Here is a 6,000-nt window from a genome sequence, read left to right on the forward strand (position 1 = left end):
TTTCAGTGTTACACCTCAAATTAGACCTACAAAATATGTTTCTGAATTCTAGTATTTTTCCTCAGGAATATTTAGGCCATTTTAGGATTTAGAGAAACTTTTGCATTAAAAATCAGGAAAAAACCTTTTTATTTTCATATGTGGCCTAAACCAAGATTTCATTACAAAACATAAGAGACAGAAGACTTCAGAGCACAGCCCTCTTTCAATTCACAATCTGATAATACAGTATCTTCCAATAATTCTCATGTTCTACCCTGATAAGCATCTTTGGGAACTGCTGCAAGTTTATAACCTGGAAGTACCAACTAGAACAATGCAAAGGATTGTGCCTGTTTTACAGATGCCTATGGGTCCTGACTGATGAGTACAGACAGGGGTGAAGGCTTGAAATAGACAGAAATCTGCACTAGGGAAAAAAAAAAAGCACAATTTCAAGTCTTTCATGTAGGTGGAAGCCATAACTACAGTAGCTTTACTACAGGGTAATTGAAAACACAAATTTATTGTATTGAAGTGTCAGATTTCTGATAACATATGGAATATCAGATGGGCATGGCATATCAGATATTCATGGCATTACACAAATGAAGCCTTTCTGAAGCTTAAAAGTTTCTTCACTAGGGTGTTAAGTATCAAATGTAACCAACCCATTTCTCTTCAAAAGCCATTTTCAGAACAGATTTTGGAGGAATTCCTGAATTTTAGTGACCAGTATAAAAGAGTGAACAAACCTTTCAATGCTGCTAATGCAGCACAAGGAAAGTGCCCAAGAAAACACTGCAGACGGAAACAATTTGGTAACCAGAGTTACATTTTCTAATATGACTCAGATAAAGAACAAAGTCAAAATTACTATTTGTCTCCAGAAAAAGGATGGGAACATTTTTCCATCTTCCTGCAAATTCTAACTCTTGATTTAAGATTAAAACAAAAATATATCACTTACAAAGAGAAAGATGCATGTACACTGCCAGCCTAAAGACATTAATATTTGGCAGCACCTGGAAAATCTGCATGAATGGAGTTGAACATTTCAACACATCTGCTCACTGACAGATGCCATATCTTACCAATGAATTTCTGACGAAATCCGACTTTTAAAAAAATGCTTCCTACCTTGTAACATTTTTCTTGCAGCTTAGAAAGTGAATGTAATGTAGTCAGCACTGCAAGTGGAACTTGGATCCAAGGTGCTTCCAAAAGTAGCCTTTTACTTCATCACTAGAGCTCACTCTAAGAGGTAGCAGAGCATACATCTGAATCCTGTTACATACACATTTTAAAAGTCCTCCTAAGGTCCTCATGTTTCTGAAGTCAAGATAAATCTTCATCACCCACACTGTTAAAAAATATTTAGAATTGGTCTTCTGCAAGTTTTCAACACTGCAGTTATGCAAAAACACAGTCATTGTAAGCCACATTATGCTTTTCTCCTGTAACACTTGTAGGAAAAAATACTGCTTAAAAACTATCTTTCCTCCTTGCACTACTGTAAATAAGAAAGTTGTGTGTTCAGCTGACTCTCACATTTATGATCTGGTGAGATTAATATGGGAATCTTGCTGCTCCTTCAGCCAAAGCAAAAGCTGCAAATACTTTTCAGTTGCTGTTTCATCAGCAAAATAATCACTTCTTATCATGACAATTTCTTTTGCTGAAGGAGAAAGAGAGTACTTCAACAATATAACCATGTTAACTATCAATTCTTGAAGGTTTGACTAAATACACAGCTGGTTTCTCCATCACCCATTCCCATGCACTTGGATGCCCCACGTTCCTGAGGCTGCACTTCTGACTGCAGGAAGAGCACTGGGAAATAGAATGGGAGCACAAGCAAGGGTGAGATTTCAAAGTCTTCATAAAGCTCACAGCTCCATGGATTGATAGAGCCATGGCCATTAAAAGGACCACTCCAGATAGGTGGATGGAAGAATATAAAGGATTGACAAAATTAGGGTTAGGAAAGAATCTGGGTGTGATGGGCTACCAGATTCAGTTAAACACAGCAATGTTTCAGCTGGATGATTTATAAGCACAAGTACCAAGCATTACTGAGAATTCAGTTCATCTATAATGGTGGAAACAAAGAGAATGAATTCCTATTCATCCTATTCAGTGATGAATAGGATATGCCATTTGAGTCCATCCTAAATTGCATGAAAATTATCAAAGAAATGCACTTTGGGCACTTCTTTCTACAAGACTGATACAGAAGAAAAAAAATGCACTGTAAGGAATCTGAACCTATAAAATATGGAATTGTCCAGCTTACCTGTACTTTTAAAGTGTCTGAAGGATACATAGACCATAAATATAGGAAATATTTTTATTGTAAGATACGTTAAAAAGAAAACCTTAAAACTAACCTATAAACTAAGTGAGAACAAATGTGCATTTACTTACTTCACGGGTTTCAAAACAAGGCAATTTTAAAGCAGCAGGTCAATCTTTTGGGTTTAATCTGCCTGCATCATTAACTTTTCTCACTCATAAGAGCAAACAAATTAAAATTGTCTGGTTTAGGATCTCTCTAGTGTCTCAGTAGTGGTTCATGTCATACATCTTTTAGATAACACCACTAAGAATACTTTTTAAAAACCACACTCTGCTTTCATCATCATTTTAGCATAACTGAATTCTTGGATAATCTTTAGCACAAGCAGCTCATGAGAAATGAGAATGTGCTGAGACTCCTCAAAATTCCTGAAGAACTCTTCAACTTCAAATTTCACTTCTTTTTACAGTAAAAATGATAACCTTACTCTGAGTGGCATGAATTAGTATGGCTTCACCAGGAAAGGCAGCATAGAGTTGTACAAATAGAACAAATTGGTTAAATACAAATAAGCAAGTTAGCACAAAGTAAACCAGCACAGATGCACTGTAACTCCTTGGGTGCCTGCCCTTGAGATCTTATAAATACAAAGGAAATTGATGCAGCTTACTCACTAACAGGGATAGAAAAAAGCTCCTTCACATTCACTTTAAGGTAAGAGAGTCCACAATGGCCCTTAACCACAGGGCTGTTGATAACTGAAGCTCACATCCTACCTTGCTTCCCACCAGCTTCTCCATGAGCCTGTGAGTTATGGGCAAAGGGCCTGGCACACTGATCCCTGAATTGGTTAACATTCAAAAACCTGTCTATTAAATTTTGCTCTTTGGTTTACACAATCTGGGCATTGAAGTCCATGGCACGTTGGAAGCCTCATCTGACAGATGTGGGAAGAATGAAAAAGTCATTATTAGTTACAGGTATAAGGTGTTGGGGCTGTCTAGAAACCAGTAAACCAAAAAACTATTAATTTCTACTCTTTCTTTAACAGTTCACAAAGTCTAAGATAGGAATAATTATTGATTTTAAGATACTTACTTTGTGAAACTAACAAAAAGTTGATCTGTGCAACAACAAACTAAAATTCAGAGATAGGATAAAAATCCAAATTTTGCTCCAAAATGAGGAAAATATATTAATATATTTTAATATTTTATAAAATATATTAATATTCTGCCTTGAAATATAAGCACATGTATAACTGCACACAAATGATTACATGTGAAACAAGGTGAAATAATTTTTACCTCACACCTGCCAACTGGGAACTTGATGGTGTCGAATGATCCAGGTTTAAAAACAGTTGCAGTGAGCTTTCAGGATGAACCTAGTTCTCCAGAGAGAGGAGAGTTACTTTTTAAGGCTACTTCTTAAAAGTCTCAAAAAATACACAAGAGAACTAGAAACCCTATCCTGTCACACAGATTGTTACTTTGTCCCCCATGAGCAGGGATTGTAACACTGAAGGGTCCAGCTCTCTTCTGCATGATGGAGAGAGACCAAGCTGTATTTTCTCACACTGATGAAATTAAATGGCTTTCCTAACTGAAGGAAGTTCTCAGCTGCTCAAGATTCAAGGCACTTCTGATACAACAGTGAGGAGAGCAAACCATTTCCTACAAACTGAAAGTGTGTGCATCAAGCTTGTTGTCAAAGCTATCCAACCAAAATGAGAGAATTCAAAATCCTTTCCAGCTGGTTTTCATCCCTGTTCACAAAAAATTTGTGTGCAAAGAAGAAATGAAGAGGTTTTAACCTTTCAGTGTATTAAGCCTCAGAGGGAAATGTGACAGTTTCTCCACTTCACTGGAATAAAGATGCATGCCACCTATCCACCCAGTGCCATCTACCAACAGCACTGAGCTGGCCTCGAAATCCTCTCCTTGTCATCCGTGGAGGAGGTCAGCTTCTAGCCCCTTGTGGGAAATCACCAGTCTGTAAATTCTAACCCTGCACTTTGACAGACAAATCCCTTTTTAAGTCTCCACCCATGCAGTGGGAACCTGTGGCCATGCACCACCAGCTCTCCTCAGCCCAGGAGGAGAGCAGAGTGCGTGCCCATCTCCATCTCTCCCGGACACACCTCACCCACTGCCAACCCTCCCTGTCACCTTCCCTTCCCCTGCTCCCACGGAGGGATCATGCTGGGGTCAATGCAAGCCAGGGGGCTGCCAAACTCAGCTCCCCTTTTTCTTACTGCTTCTCTTGCCCTGAGAAATTATTTTAATTCCTCCCTCTACCCACCGCTATTCTCTTGTGTGGTGAGAAGCCGGGTCTGCCATGCCCACTGTTCTGCCTGGGAGGCTCTGCATCCCTTCCCAAACGACACAAGGTGGCCGGGGATATTTTTACCTTCCCTACCTTCATCCACCCAACCCTTTTCTCCCAGTGCCACCTTCTCGGCGGGGGAGAGGGACATGCAGCCTTTTCCTCTGACTCCCCTAAGGAGACCAGCCCTCTTCCCTTCGCCCTGCCATCTTCTTACCTGTAAGCGAGCAGGACGTTCAGGCTCTCCCCCACCCTGAGACCCCGGCAAGGCCCCAATTCCTCCCCTCCAACTTCACCCCCACCCCCGGCCACCCCTGGGCGCCGTGGCGGGGCCCGCATCCCCGGGCGCCCCCGCCGTCTCCATCCTGCCCGCTCCACCCGCGCCGCCCCCGGGAAAAGCCTCGCCTGGCCGCCGCCCCCCTTCCTCCTCCCACCCACCTCCGCCGGCGAGGTGCGAGGGGCCGGCGGAGCCCCGCGCCCGGCGGTGGCGGCGAGGGGCGGAAGCGGGCGGGGACGGCGGCGGGGAGAGCCCGGGTGCCGAGCAGGCCGCGTCGCGCCGACCCCGGCGGCAGCAGGGGCGGGCAGGGCCGCCGGGGCCGCCCGGTGTCTCCGGCACCTGGAGCGTGGCCTGCCCGTCCCTCCGCACGTACTCACCGCCCGGTTCGCCATTACGGAGCCGCCGCCGCTGCCCGGCAGGAGGCGGCGATGCCCCACGCCTGTGACAGCTCCGCGCCGGGGCGGCCGCGGGCGGGCGCGACGGCTTCCCCTCCCCCCCGCGGGGATTCCCCCCGTGTCCCCCCCCCGGGAGCCGGCGGGCGAGGGCGGCACTCACTCACCGTGCGGTGTCGCAGGCCGGCGGGCGGTGCGGGCGGCGCTCGGCGCTGTCCCCGCGCCTCTCCCCGCTCCTCCCCGCGGGCGCTGCGCGGGAGGGGCCCCGCGCGGGGGGGGGCGCAGGGCGGGGGGCGAAGTTTCACTCGCTCCGCGCCGCGACCCCAGCGGCCCCAGCGAACCCGCGGGGACGGGCTGGGGGGCGCATTTGCATATTTGTCACCCCCGCGCTGATTGGCCGCCCGCGCGGGGGCCGCCGCCGCGCGCTGACACGGCGGCTCGGCTCGGGAGGGAGGGAGGGAGCGGCGTGAGGGGAGGAAGAGGCGGGCGGAGCGGGGATGGGGCGCGGGAAGGGGCGTGCGCGGGGCGGGGATGCGCGGGGGGCGGAGAGGGGACCCGGGAGCGTGCGAGTTCCCTTCCCGAGACACCTTCGCCCTCCCGCCGCAGCCCCCGCGGGAGGGGCAGCCCTGGTGGGGCGGGGGCGGGCGGCGCGGAGCCGGCGGAGCGGTGCGTGCGGCGGGCTAGGCACATCCAATATGGCCCCTGCGCCGGGAGAAGCCAATCCC

At 47.3% G+C, this 6,000-nt stretch overlaps 1 protein-coding gene across 1 annotated transcript in view; it reads right to left on the reverse strand.

Moving 5' to 3' along the window:
- Positions 1-5,475, reverse strand: part of CHD9 (chromodomain helicase DNA binding protein 9) — an 88,016-nt gene extending 82,541 nt beyond the window's left edge. Inside the window, exon 1 of the mRNA XM_054269562.1 lies at positions 5,443-5,475. The gene's annotated coding sequence lies outside the window, so the exon portion shown is untranslated. The remainder of the gene's footprint in view (positions 1-5,442) is intronic.
- Positions 5,476-6,000: the final 525 nt, after the last annotated feature.

Source organism: Melozone crissalis, unplaced genomic scaffold (genome assembly GCF_028551555.1).
Source record: "Melozone crissalis strain CALT ecotype California unplaced genomic scaffold, PUWL_Pcris_2 ptg000007l_1, whole genome shotgun sequence".
Taxonomy (NCBI): Eukaryota; Metazoa; Chordata; class Aves; order Passeriformes; family Passerellidae; genus Melozone; species Melozone crissalis.